This window comes from Polypterus senegalus, chromosome 5 (genome assembly GCF_016835505.1).
Source record: "Polypterus senegalus isolate Bchr_013 chromosome 5, ASM1683550v1, whole genome shotgun sequence".
NCBI classification, from domain to species: Eukaryota; Metazoa; Chordata; class Cladistia; order Polypteriformes; family Polypteridae; genus Polypterus; species Polypterus senegalus.
The window spans coordinates 116712711-116726911 of NC_053158.1; the positions used below are offsets into that span (position 1 = coordinate 116712711).

The 14201-nt window shown below is 38.7% G+C and overlaps 1 protein-coding gene across 4 annotated transcripts in view; it reads left to right on the forward strand.

The window, feature by feature from the left end:
* Window positions 1–872: 872 nt before the first annotated feature.
* The window catches only part of LOC120529457 (meiosis-specific coiled-coil domain-containing protein MEIOC-like), a 150303-nt gene continuing 136974 nt past the window's right edge, over window positions 873–14201 (forward strand). For 2 of the 4 annotated variants that reach the window (XM_039753270.1, XM_039753266.1), the window contains exon 1: window positions 8013–8179. The gene's annotated coding sequence lies outside the window, so the exon portion shown is untranslated. Of the gene's footprint in view, window positions 938–1034; window positions 1097–8012; window positions 8447–14201 lie in introns of those variants that run through there. The other 2 variants (XM_039753269.1, XM_039753268.1) reach the window with 2 other exon arrangements.

Sequence of the window (14201 nt, forward strand, 5' to 3'; positions counted from 1 at the left end):
AAAACACATCAGCATTTTGAATTGTCATATTGAAAAAGAATGACTAATAATGGCTTGCTCTATACAGTCATTAATCATTCTTACATTATCCCATTATTCTTCAACATCTCAGCAAAATACCGGAAAGTGTCTATGTCACCCACAAAATTAGAACCTAGAACCCATGTAGAACCCATGTGTACATGTATCAGAAGAAATACTTGATATCCTGCTCCATTATAAAAAATATCTTTACCAATGTTGCAATTTTTACATGCCCAAGTATTTTCTTAACCCACTAATCCAGGACAAGGTCACTGGAGCTTATCCTAGCAATCATTGCGCACAATATCTAGAAAGGGTACCAGACCACCGCAGAGCCAACGCACACCCACGGATCAGTTTAGTAATACCAAATCATCCAACCGTCATGGCTTTAAACTGTCGGTTGAAACCAAAGAACCACCGCGCCAACATGGGGATAACATTCAAACCTCAAGCATGAAACACTCGGGACGCGAACCTCGTCTCCTTATTGCGCACCGTGCCGCCATCCATAAATCTTTTTCACTATTTATTTTACCTTAAGTTAATATTACGTATCTGATTTCTGTTAGTAGCACGAATTTCTATGACAATCGGACATTGCATCTGTTTATTTTCCTCTCCTAACTCAAATACACGTGTTTTGTAGGAAGTATAAATTCACCGGTTACCTGTCCAATGAGTCGTCCCACATAAGACTCCGCCCCTAGGCAGAATCTTTTGATTGGACACTTAAGCTCCGTAGCCACCCATGACGCGTCCGTTGCTAGGCCGGTAACTGGGAGGAGAGAGGCGATGTGATAAGAAACAGTAGGTGGGGCTTAGGTGACTCAGATTGTTATTTAGAATGAGAATTTGAGGCGGCAAGGTTGGCGCATGAAAAAGCTATAAGGCGCAATAAGTAATGTATCATGTAAGCAGTTACTGATTATACTTGTATAGGTGGGTGTGACTGATATTAGCAGTAAAGAAAAGCTAAAATAAGGAAAACTGTTATTTCTCACCTGCAGGACACTAACCAAAAAGCCTCATTGTCCATCTCCCCCAACCGAGAAGCCTGGACGACTTACAGGTACGTGTAGGAGTGTACTAGCGAAAAGACGCGTCTTATCTAGGTACAGTCAATGGTAAAATTGCCGAAATATTTTCACAGACATGCTGTGGGATATTAGTTTATTATTAAATAGATATCGTGGTTCATTTAATACACCGGGCATGGCATGTGAAAGGACTTATGAACAGTGTAAACAGTATCAGTTAATCGAAGAACGTAAACACCTAATAATTAAACTTGTTTATAACTGCATTACTTTAACATATTAATAGGTTCTTGCGTACATTAACTGCTGTGTCTTTTTGTTACCCGGATTTCGTGTTGACTAATGCTTTCACTGGGTCTATTTCAGTCTTTTCAGCTTCCGTTATTTTTATTTCTACTAAACCTTTTTCTTTTCTTTAAGCGTTGTGCAAAAGTAGTACATTTGCAAAGATATGACAAACAAGTTAAAAAAGGTATGGTTTTAATGTGACTTACCAATAAATACAACATTATTTAGCTAATAAGTTGTATTTGCAATAAGGTGCATTTCCGGTATATTTCCAACTGCTTAGTATGAAATGTGTTTTGACAGTTAAATAAAATACTGTTAAGATAACTGAATTTTAAAATAATGCGAATAAGGCTGTCAACTGTATTACACTTCTGTGATTTAAGATAGTTGTGAAATTCAATACAATTGTTAGAGACGTTTAACAGCGTAAGTACAGTAAGTCAACAAGTTTAAACCAAGTGGAATAAGACTAGTTCAGCGTTTCTCAACCTTTAAGTATTTGCGACCCGAGTTTTCATAACAGTTTTAATCGCGCCCCCCCCCAACATTTTTTTTGAAATGTAGATGCATATTTTATTATACTTGCTTAACTTTTATCGACATTTATCTAACTCTATTGTTCTAGTATCAGAATGTAGTTTAAGTTAATTTGTTTTGGTTTCAACAGATGTTTTTTTTCATAATTTTAATTCTTGTTTTCTTTTTTTCACATCTTCGCGCCCCCTTTTTGTTATTTCCCGCCTCTTATGGGTGCCCGCCCCACAGGTTGAGAACCACGGGACTAGTTCAATAAAAGCTAGAATAAACATCCAGCTGAGTCAACACAGCTAGCGAGACACATACATTTATTTTATGTATAAGCATTTAAATATTGCTTTGGATATCAAAGAGCTTTGTTACTTGCAGTATACCCAGGATAGTACTTAATCGTACTTTGTTAATATTCAGCTTAGGGTTTCTTACTGACAACATATGATAATTAACCATATACATGGTACAAGGAGTATGACACTGTAGAAGGAGTCATTATGTGCATGCCAGAGTCGAAATACAGTAACCATTAGGAGGCAATCAACTCTTGTCTCCCCAGAAAGACAACAGACAAGGATACTGAAAGTGTTGTATTTTTCAGCAGTAGCACTTCAAGTTGTTTTAATTATTACACCCACCTTGGAAATGAGAGGGTTAAGAAACATAATAACTTTATTGAATAAATGTAACTATACCTACGGTTAATAAATAACATTCTCAAACCTACTTAATCTAACTCTGGAACATGCACTTCAAGTTATTTTAATTATTACACCCACCTTGGAAGTGAGAGTGTTATTATCTTTTGGTAAATGAGTGCTATGTTGTGTATATTGTACTATAGTATGCTTTGTACTTGTGTTTTTGGGGATGTGGATATTTTAAGAAAACAGAAAATATAAAATGAAAGACATCTTAGAATTTCTTACATTTTATCTACATCCCATTTAGGAATGTAGTTATGAGATGCACATTGATTAGAAAGATTATTTGTATGAAATATAAATAAATTCTAGTAAAAAATCATGTTTGTTCTAGTTCTGCATGAGAGAGTGAATGGGTACATTAGCACCCTGTTCAAACATGGTACCTCAAGATGCCTCCAGTTGTCAATAAATCTAAAATGAAGTAATTGGTTAGGCTAATGGATAGTTAATTGTTTGTTCTTTGTTTGGTTTAATTTAACAAGCACGTTATTTTCTGTGGTAGTGTTTTCTAAATATTGTGATTTTTATGTGAATTTAAGTAAGAATAAAGTTTAAGCTGAATAAATTAATTTAATAGAAATGCCTGTATTTGGGAAGCTGAACATTCATTTTAAGTCATTCCTTCTTTTGCACCTGTGCCTTATAACATCCATCCATTATCCAGCCCACTATATCCAAACTACAGTCTCTATTTATTCAAAGCTTTCTACTCCAATTATGAATATGTTTTGTTGATGTGCTGCTTATGCGGTGGGTTGGCACCCTGCCCGGGATTGGTTCTTGCCTTGTGCCCTGTGTTGGCTGGGATTGGCTCCAGCAGAACCCCGTGACTCTGTGTTCGGATTCAGCGGGTTGGACAATGGATGGATGATGTGCTGCTTATGTTTCAGTTAGCTTTTTAAAACTGTTACAATTGTGTATGTTTTAAAATTAAGCAAAATATTTCAATTCTATCACAAACCTACAGGTTGACAAGCAATATGAAGTGATTTACCCTAAATCCACAAGGAGCTTCAAACATATCCTTAAAATTTACATTTTTAGTCTGTCCATCTATTTTAGAACCTGATTAGTCAAATAAATGTTGTGGGAACATCTGTCACAAAAGGCAAACCAAAACAGAATGCAGTGATTTATAAATGCTCTTTCATCTAAACTTAATTGGAAAACACTATAAAGACAAGATATATAATGTTTTACTGTATAAGCTTAAAATAAAGTTGTAAATATAAGCCAATTCCAATTTTGACTTTTTTGCAAAACATTACACAAAAGTTGGGACAAGTGTCTATTTACCTAAGGAATGTGTCCAAAAACCTGTCTGGAAATTTCTACAGGTAAATACCTGATTAGTTAACAGGTAATGCTGTCATGATTGCTTAAAAGAGAAGCATCCCATATTGCTCTTTCTTTTCCAAGAAAAGGTGGAGTCTCACCATTTTGTGCTAAACTGTATGACTAAATAGTAGCAGAGTTTAGAAACAACATTTCTTAACCTGTGATTGGAAAGCAATTAGGGATTTATTCACCTATGACCCATAACATCATTAAAAGATTTTGAAAATGCAGGGAAATCAGAGTAAATAAAGGGCAAGGTCACAAACCAATATTGAATGCCCACAAACTTCAAGCCCTGAATAACAAAAAAAAAAAAAAAATGTCGAAACATAGTTTGTCACAACATCTACAAAAGGAAGCTAAAACTATAGCAAACAAAGTGGATACCACACATCTATCTACAATCAGAAATGCTTGCAACTTCTTTGGGCTAAAGCTTATTTAAGATGGAGTTGTGCAAAGCAGAAATGTGTGCTATGGTTTGACAAGTTCCTCGTTCAACCTCTTTTTGGAGAAAATTCACCTTGTGTCCTCCAGACCAAAGAGGACAAGTTTCATGTTTTGTTACCACTACCAAGTTCAAAAGCTAGACTCTGTCACAGTATGGAGGGGGGTGTTAATGCCCATGAAATGGTAAACTTGTATATCTATGAAGACCCAATTAATACTTAAGGGTACATACACATTTTGGAATAGCATATGCTGCCACATAAATGAAAGACTTCTAGTCTTTTTCACAGAAAAAATGTGTCAACTGAAATTAAGGAATGTTAAGGAGCATTAGTCCCACTTTCAGCATTACAGTAATTAGTGTCATCAGGTCCCATATGGTTACTGAATGTTATTTAAAGGAATGGTTTATGTAACACAGTGGTAAACATAATCAGGCCCCATTTTTTTAAGATTTTGCAGACATCACATTTATAATGAGTTTATATTCACTAAAATAAGTGTAGTTTATTAGTTTAAACTAATATATATGTTGTCTTTGTACCATTTTCAGTTAAATATGGATAAAACAGCATTTACAAGTAATTGTTTTCTGTTTTTATCTCTATTTTACATCCTGTTCCAACTTTTTTGGAAATCAGGTTGTACATATTACTTTTTTTTGTTAGATATGCATGTTTTAATAGAGCTCATTCATCCATAATTAACATAACTTTCTCGTACCCACTTAGTCCAGTTCAGGAAGTGGTGGCCACAATCTCTCTCAGTTGTATTGGACTCAAGGTAGGAACCAACTCCTTTGCAGATTACACTCAAGCATACAACTCATATTAGGCCAACCTTGAGTGATTCATTAAGCATGTCTTTGGGATGCTTAAGGGAAAAATAAGTGTCTAGAAAAAAAGTGCATGTGGACAATGGAGGGACATGCATATTCCATACAAAGACTAGGCTGGGAGAACAAAGAATCACAAACATACACAGAGGTTTAAATAAAGTTACCGTCATTTGCATGCTGGAAATGGATTCACCAGTTAAGTGGGGCATTATTTCTTAATTTATTTGCAAGGTCCAATAAGTAGTCAGCTGAAAATTGTCTGAATTTCACCAACAGCAAGGTCAACTAAAGTCAACAATAAATACCTGTCTGGTGTGGTATGACACTGCACTAATGTGCCATACTGTTAGCATAGTACCCCATCACTAGTGTCTTGAAACCTAAACGTCTGTGCAAAAGTTTTAGGCAGGTGTGAAAAAATGCTGTAAACAAAGAATGCTTTCAAAAATGTAAGTGTTAATCATTTATTTTCATCAAATCAACAAAATGCAGTGAATTAACAAAACAGAAATCTAAATCAAATCAATATTTGGTGTGACCACAGTTTGCCTTCAAAACAGCATTAATTCATCTAGGTACACTTGTACACAGTTTTTGAAGGAACTCGGCTGGAAGGTTGTTCAAAACATCTTGGAGAACTAACCACAGATCTTCTGTGGATGTAGGATTCCTCACATCCTTCTGTCTCTTCATGTAATCCCAGACACACTCGATGATGTTGAGATCAGGGCTCTGTGGGGGCCATACCATCACTTCCAGGACTTCTTGTTCTTCTTTACGCTGAAGATAGTTCTTAATGACTTTGGCTGTATGTTTGGGGTCATTGTCCTGCTGCAGAATAAATTTGGGGCCAATTATTCGCCTCCCTGATGGTATTGCATGATGGAGAAGTATCTGCCTGTATTTCTCAGTATTGAGAACACCATTAATCCTGACCAATCTCCAACTCCATTTGCAGAAATGCAGCCCCAAACGTTCAAGGAACCTCCACCATGCTTCACTGTTGCCTGCAGAGACTCATTATTGTACCGCTCTCCAGCCCTTCGACAAACAAACTGCCTTCTGCTACAGCCAAATATTTCAAATTTTGACTCATCAGTCCAGAGCACCTGCTGCCATTTTTCTGCACCCCAGTTCCTATGTTTTCGTACATACTTGAGTCGCTTGGCCTTGTTTCCACGTCAGAGGTGTGGCTTTTTGGCTGCAACTCTTCCATGAAGATGACTTCTGGCCAGACTTCTCCTGACAGTAGATGGGTGTACCTGGGTCCCACTGGTTTCTGCCAGTTCTGAGCTGATGACACTCCTGGACATCTTCCAACTTCAAAGGGTAATAAGCTTGATGTGTCTTTCGTCTGCTGCACTAAGTTTCCTTAGTCGACCACTGTGTCTACGATCCTCAACATTGCCCATTTCTTTGTGCTTCTTCAAAAGAGCTTGAACAGCACATCTTGAAATCCCAGTCTGCTTTGAAATGTTTGTCTAGGAGGGACAGGACAGGACAGGACAGGACAGGACAGGACAGGACAGGACAGGACAGGACAGGACAGGACAGGACAGGACAGGACAGGACAGGACAGGACAGGACAGGACAGGACCACAACCTCACCTTGGGAGCAGAGTTTGGCTGTTCCTCACCCAGTTTTAAGCCTCCTACACAGCTGTTTCTGTTTCAGTTAATGACTGTGTTTCAACCTACGTGTGACATTGATGATCATTAGCACCTGTTTGGTATAATTGGTTGATTATACACCTGACTATAATCCTACAAAATCCCTGACTTTGTGCAAATGTACCTATAAGAATTGATGCTGGTTTGAAGGCAAAAGGTAGTAACACCAAATATTGATTTGATTTAGATTTTTCTTTTGTTTGCTCACTTTGCATTTTGTAAATTGATAAAAATTAACACTCATTATTTATATTTCTGAAAGCATTCTTTGTTTACAGCATTTTTTCACACCTGCCTAAAACGTTTGCACAGTACTGTATTATTATCAATATATATCAATTATCAAGGTGGATTTTGCAAATTATCCTGTACAAGTAATAGCGGTATTGTCACGTATACACCTACAGTAAAATTCTTACTTGAGTGTACAAGCAGCATATAAAACACACACGTTTCAAGTATAAATTCAGAATTATTCAAAACCCCTTCCAATTGTAATGTGTATTTTGCACTATTCATACACTTGAAAAGTGTGTTGAAAAATGAAAAGGTTTGACAACCCAGCAGGTTAAATTTGTGAATGTGTTTTCTGTTCAACTCTCCTGCTACATTTAGGTTCGGATCTGGCACCCCATAATCCTGTAGCTGAAAAAGTTAAATTAAGAAAACGAATGTATGAATTACTTGAGGTAAGACTGGTCACTAATATAATTGGCCAGCTGATCATTTTATACACAGTACCATCTTCAAAAATCATTTGTGCCTCTATTAATTTATGTATTACAATTATTTATTTGTGACTTGTGTTTAATGCTTTGTTTGGCAAAATTCTGTTTGTCGACATTTATAAAAAATTACAAAAGAGAAAATAAACTGTTGGCTTTTATCCATCGATTTGCTTTCAAATTTGCTAAAGCTATTAGCTGAAGAACTCTTAGCATATTTAATTTAAACCCTGTCCAGAGCAGAGCTCATTTATACATACAGAGCCAATTAAGCCTGTTAGCCAATCAAACAAAATAGTCGCTTTGATTTAAAAGAGTACTCAAAGATAAAAGAAAGCTCGCGGAGAGGAGTTCTCTGTTAATATCCTGCTTGAAGCTTTAAAAAAAACAGGGACTGCGCACTTCCTCTGTTTATGTCACCTGAGCAAGCACTTCCTGTGAACAACGCAGACGGGTCAGATTGAATGGCTGCCACTATTTGCAGGGGTAGCTCTAGGTAGAAGAAAGAGCTGAATATCAATAAGGAATTGCATAACCTGTGGTGACACGAAAGCTGTTGGCACAGTAAGTCATATTCTCGTGTAAGAACACTGCACGAAGCAGGGTTTGCCAAACAACACTGCGTAAGATTGGAAACGCACAACGCTCTGCTTGCAGATGTTTCGTAAAAAACGAAGCTATGGTGCTGCCGTATAACTGCCAAAACTAAAGGGTTATCAAGACACCGTCGCTGCCTCGTTAAATTGTAATACTACAGCAGCACGATAATCTTCCCGGGGTTGCAACATGTTATGGAGGACCATTTAGTACCACATGTCTGGTTGCACTCAGGTGTGTACCGTTTTATTTCTTTAATACAAGCAAATACTTTAAAAAGTGTACATTTGCTTTTATAGTCTCTAACGGCAGCACGAACTTTTTGTGTAAAAATGTTTTGATAGAAACCGCACCCTCATTTATAAGAAAAGGAAAAAAGTTTAAGACGACTGAATTCTGTATGCTTCCGTTTCCGACTCTGCATTACCTCTGTAATACAAGAATAAACTTGACGCGTGTTCATTTCATATCAAAATGTAAAACAAAGTACTTTAGGCGAACACCACTATCTCTCCTAATGTAGTACGTGACACTTTGTTGGAAAGTCACAACAACAGCTTCTCGAAAACCTATTCAAATGTAATTTTTTTTGGAACCTAACATGAACAATAATTACGCAGAATTTTCACATGTATATATTATATAGAGCAGTTTAAGGTTTTACCTGTCTCGGTATATACCACTGAAAGGTCAAACTTTGTTCTACAGGTGCTGTTCATAAAATTAGAATATCATGACAAAGTTGATTTATTTCAGTAATTCCATTCAAAAGGTTAAACTTGTATATTGGATTCATTCATTACAACACAGACTGATGTATTTCAAATGTTTCTTTCTTTTAATTTAGATGATTATAACTGACAACTAATGAAAGTCCCAAATTCAGTACTGTATCTTGGAAAATTAGAATATCAATTAAGACCAATGCAAAAAAAGGATTTTTAGAAATGTTGCCCAACTGAAAGGTATGAAGATGAAAAGTATGAGCGTGTACAGCACTCAGTATTTAGTTGGGGCTCCTTTGGCCTGGATTACTGCAGCAATGCGGCGTGGCATGGAGTCGATCAGTCTGTAGCACTTCTCAGGTGTTATGAGAGCCCATGTTGCTCTGATAGTGGCCTTCAGCTCTTCTGAATTGTTGGGTCTGGTGTATTGCATCTTCCTCTTCACAATACCCCATAGATTTTCTTTGGGGTTAAGGTCAGGCGAGTTTGCTGGCCAATCAAGAACAGGGATACCATGGTCCTTAAACCAGGTACTGGTAGCTTTGGCACTGTGTGCAGGTGCCAGGTCCTGTTGGAAAATGAAATCTGCATCTTCATAAAGTTGGTCAGCAGCAGGAAGCATGAAGTGCTCTAAAACTTCCTGGTAGACGGCTGCGTTGACCTTGGACCTCAGAAAACACAATGGACCAACACCAGCAGATGACATGGCACCCCAAACCATCACTGACTGTGGAAACTTTACACTGGACCTCAAGCAACGTGGATTCTGTGCCTCTCCTCTCTTCCTCCAGACTCTGGGACCTTGATTTCCAAAGGAAATGCAAAATTTACTTTCATCAAAGAACATAACTTTGGACCACTCAGCAGCAGTCCAGTCCTTTTTGTCTTTAGCCCAGGTGACACGCTTCTGACGCTGTCTCTTGTTCAAGAGTGGCTTGACACAAGGAATGAGACAGCTGAAACCCATGTCTTGCATACGTCTGTGCGTGGTGGTTCTTGAAGCACTGACTCCAGCTGCAGTCTGCTCTTTGTGAATCTCCCTCACAGTTTTGAATAGGTTTTATTTCACAATCCTCTCCAGGGTGCGGTTATCCCTATTGCTTGTACACTTTTTTTTCTACCATGTCTTCCTTCCTACCATATCCTTCCTTTCGCCTCTCTATTAATATGCTTGGACACAAAGCTCTATGAACAGCCAGCCTCTTTAACAATGGCCTTTTGTGTCTTGCTCTCCTTGTACAAGGTGTCACTGGTCGTCTTTTGAACTGTCAAGTCGGCAGTCTTCCTCATGATTGTGTAGCCTACAGAACTAGACTGAGAGACCATTTAAAGGCTTTTGCAGGTGTTTTTAGTTAATTAGCTGATTAGAGTGTGGCACCAGGTGTCTTCAATATTGAATCTTTTCACAATATTGTAATTTTCCGAGATACTGAATTTGGGACTTTCATTAGTTGTCAGTTATAATCATCTAAATTAAAAGAAATAAATATTTGAAATACATCAGTCTGTGTGTAATGAATGAATCTAATATACAAGTTTCACTTTTTGAATGGAATTACTGAAATAAATCAACTTTGTCATGATATTCTAATTTTATGACCAGCACCTGTATATTTACAAAAAATTCCAACTCCAGACTAATCACAGCATTTCATACTTTTATTGTGACATAGGCTGGGGGGGTGGCAGATGTCCTTTGACTTAACATCTAGTCTCATGCTCCTCAATTTATGTATTTAGCAACAATTGCAGTCTCTCCTAAACTCTTAGAGATGGGTATTTTGTTGAGTCACGCCATACACCCTGGTAGGCAGGCCAGATGCTCATGAAAATTGCTCAAGTCTGTGGCCAAATAGTTGGTTTGGTGACACAAAATAATAAAAACTAGCAAAATACCCGCACTTCACAGCAGAGAAGTATTGTTTTAAAGAGGTAATGAAAAAGAAAAGGAAACATTTTTAAAATAACATAAAATGATTGTCAATGTAATTGTTTTGTCACCTGTTATGAGTGTTGCTGTCATATATATACAGTGGTGTGAAAAACTAGTTGCCCCCTTCCTGATTGCTTATTCTTTTGCATGTTTGTCACACAAAATGTTTCTGATCATCAAACACATTTAACCATTAGTCAAATATAACACAAGTAAACACAAAATGCAGTTTTTAAATGATGGTTTTATTATTTAGGGAGAAAAAATCCAAACCTACATGGCCCTGTGTGAAAAAGTAATTGCCCCCTGAACCTAATAACTGGTTGGGCCACCCTTAGCAGCAATAACTGCAATCAAGCGTTTGCGATAACTTGCAATGGGTCTTTTACAGCACTCTGGAGGAATTTTGGCCCACTCCTCTTTGCAGAATTGTTGTAATTCAGCTTTATTTGAGGGTTTTCTAGCATGAACCGCCTTTTTAAGGTCATGCCATAGCATCACACTTGGATTCAGGTCAGGACTTTGACTAGGCCACTCCAAAGTCTTCATTTTGTTTTTTTTCAGCCATTCAGAGGTGAATTTGCTGGTGTGTTTTGGGTCATTGTCCTGTTGCAGCACCCAAGATCGCTTCAGCTTGAGTTGACGAACAGATGGCCGGACATTCTCCTTCAGGATTTTTTGGTAGACAGTAGAATTCATGGTTCCATCTATCACAGCAAGCCTTCCAGGTCCTGAAGCAACAAAACAACCCCAGACCATCACACTACCACCACCATATTTTACTGTTGGTATGATGTGAATTTCCCCTTGGGATTAATAAAGTATCTATCTATCTATCTATGTTCTTTTTCTGAAATGCTGTGTTCCTTTAACGCCAGATGTAAAGGGACATTTTGCGTTCCAAAAAGTTCAACTTTTGTCTCATCAGTCCACAAGGTATTTTCCCAAAAGTCTTGGTAATCATTGAGATGTTTCTTACCAAAATTGAGACGAGCCCTAATGTTCTTTTTGCTTAACAGTGGTTTGCGTCTTGGAAATCTGCCATGCAGGCCGTTTTTGCCCAGTCTCTTTCTTATGGTGGAGTCGTGAACACTGACCTTAATTGAGGCAAGTGAGGCCTGCAGTTCTTTAGACGTTGTCCTGGGGTCTTTTGTGACCTCTCGGATGAGTCGTCTCTGCGCTCTTGGGGTAATTTTGGTCGGCCGGCCACTCCTGGGAAGGATCACCACTGTTCCATGTTTTTGCCATTTGTGGATAATGACTCTCACTGTGGTTCGCTGGAGTCCCAAAGCTTTAGAAATGGCTTTATAACCTTTACCAGACTGATAGATCTCAATTACTTCTGTTCTCATTTGTTTCTGAATTTCTTTGGATCTTGGCATGATGTCTAGCTTTTGAGGTGCTTTTGGTCTACTTCTCTGTGTCAGGCAGCTCCTATTTAAGTGATTTCTTGATTGAAACAGGTGTGGCAGTAATCAGGCCTGGGTGTGGCTATGGAAATTGAACTCGGGGGGTGATACAGCACAGGTTACTTTTTAACAAGGGGGCAATTACTTTTTCACACAGGGCCATGTAGGTTTGGATTTTTTTTCTCCCTAAATAATAAAAACCATCATTTAAAAACTGCATTTTGTGTTTACTTGTGTTTATATTTGACTAATGGTTAAATGTGTTTGATGATCAGAAACATTTAGTGTGACAAACATGCAAAAGAATAAGAAATCAGGAAGGGGGCAAATAGTTTTTCACACCACTCTGTGTGTATATGTATATATGTGTGTATATATACTGCTCAAAAGAATTAAAGGAACACTTTTTAATCCGAGTATAGCATAAAGTCAATGAAACGTATGGGATATTAATCTGGTCAGTTAAGTAGCAGAGGGGGTTGTTAATCAGTTTCAGCTGCTGTGGTGTTAATGAAATTAACAACAGATGCACTAGAGGGGCAACAATGAGATGACCCCCAAAACAGGAATGGTTTAACAGGTGGAGGCCACTGACATTTTTCCCTCCTCATCTTTTCTGACTGTTTCTTCACTAGTTTTGCATTTGGCTACAGTCAGTGTCACTACTGGTAGCATGAGGCGATACCTGGACCCTACAGAGGTTGCACAGGTAGTCCAACTTCTCCAGGATGGCACATCAATACGTGTCATTGCCAGAAGGTTTGCTGTGTCTCCCTGCACAGTCTCAAGGGCATGGAGGAGATTCTAGGAGACAAGCAGTTACTCTAGGAGAGCTGGAGTGTGCCATAGAAGGTCCATAACCCATCAGCAGGACCAGTATCTGCTCCTTTGGGCAAGGAGGAACAGGATGAGCACTGCCAGAGCCCTACAAAATGACCTCCATCAGGCCACTGGTGTGAATGTCTCTGACCAAACAACTAGAAAGATTTCATGAGGGTGACCCGTATTGGCCCTGAGCTCCCTGCCCAGCAGCATGCAGCTCGATTGGCATTCGCCATAGAATACCAGAATTGGCAGATGCACCACTGGTGCCCTGTGCTTTTTACAGATGAGAGCAGGTTCACCCTGAGCACGTGACAGAAGTGAAAGGGTCTGGAGAAGCCATGGAGAACATTATGCTGCCTGTAACATCATTCAGCATGAGCAGTTTGGTGGTGGGTTAATGATTGTCTGGGGAGGCATATCCATGGAGGGTCACACAGACCGCTACAGGCTTGACAAAGGCACTTTGGCTGCCATTAGGTATCAGGATGAAATCCTTGGACCCATTGTCAGACCCTATGCTGGTACAGTGGCTCCTGGTGCACAACAATTCCTGGCCTCATGTGGTGAGAGTATGCAGGCAGTTCCTGGAGGATGAAGGAATTGATACTATTGACTGGCCACCACACTTTCCTGACCTAAATCCAATAGAACACCTCTGGGACATTATGTTTTGGTCCATCCAATGCCACCAGGTTGCACCTCAGACTGTCCAGGAGCTCAGTGATGCCCTGGTGAGATCTGGGAGGAGATCCTCCACAACACCATCTGTCATCTCATTAGAAGCATGCACCGATGTTGTCAGGCATGTATACAAGAACACAGGGGCCATACAAAGTGCTGCATACAATTTTGAGTTGCTGCAATTAAATTTTGGCAAAATGGACTAGCCTGCCACATAATTTTTCACTCTGATTTTTGGGGCGTCTTTGAATTCAGGGCTCTGTAGGTTGATCATTTTCATTTCCATCAAACAATGTGGCATCCTTTCGCTCCTAACACATTACCCAGTCTATATCAGTATAGATATCCAGGAGGATTTCTTTTTCCCATTGAGATCTGATGTGTTTTCAAAGTGTTCCTTTAATTTTTTGAGCAGT